The sequence below is a fragment of the Anopheles darlingi genome, chromosome 2, assembly GCF_943734745.1.
Source record: "Anopheles darlingi chromosome 2, idAnoDarlMG_H_01, whole genome shotgun sequence".
NCBI classification, from domain to species: domain Eukaryota; kingdom Metazoa; phylum Arthropoda; class Insecta; order Diptera; family Culicidae; genus Anopheles; species Anopheles darlingi.
Genome location: NC_064874.1, coordinates 59,252,783 through 59,253,697, shown reverse-complemented (window position 1 = coordinate 59,253,697; position 915 = coordinate 59,252,783).

Here is a 915-nt window from a genome sequence, read left to right as displayed (position 1 = left end):
TGGGCGACCGTTTCTCCGAATGGGCGACGAAACCGGGACGAGCAACTCTTTCTGAAGCCTGTTTCGGTTAGTATCTGGTCGATTCGTTTTAGTCAATGCACTGTTCATAGTATCGAATCGACCTTTTCACAGCGATTTATTTGTACCAGTTATTTATTTAGTGGTATTTTTTTTTTAAATGTGGTAAAGAAACCTTGAATTTTTTATCGTGATTTGACAAGAAAAAACGCACGACGGACGGCACCAAAGTACGACCGAATTGTTTGTCAGAAGGTCTGAAATTCTATCAACTAGACCAACGGCCAAATAGGTCCCTGAAACACGACACGAAAACAAACCAACACGAGTTGACCATGTTCAAAGGAGGCAAAAGAAAAAATAAAAAAGATTTCTTGACAAATGTCCGATAACAAACTAGATTTTTAAAGCCGCAAAGAGGTGGTAATGTTGGCACAGTAATTAAATGACCGACAATGTAATTTAATGATTTGGTAAGGGGCTGTTACTGTGGAGTGAAATCAAACGTTTTCATTGTTGGGCCAGCAATTAAACGACTTTTTTTCGATCAATCGACTGAATTATCCGAACCTAAAAATGTGTCATAACTTTGTAAAAACCCAACTAAAAAGAAAATTTGATCGAACCATAAGGTAAAAGAGGTGACCTGTAGTCCTATGCAGAAAGTATGGGTGACATGAAAAGCAAAGTTCGAAAATTCACATAAAAATTGTCGAAAAAATTTCACCTATATTTTTCCTTAAAAACAATAGAATCTTTTTCTCCTATTTACGGCTTTTCTTGCCTTAGAAATAACATATTTCGTGCGGCCAGATTGTAACTGAAACAGACTTTATGCTCTGACTTGTGATGAGAGAGACTCACGCATGGAACTTTGAATGTTGATACTCCCAAACA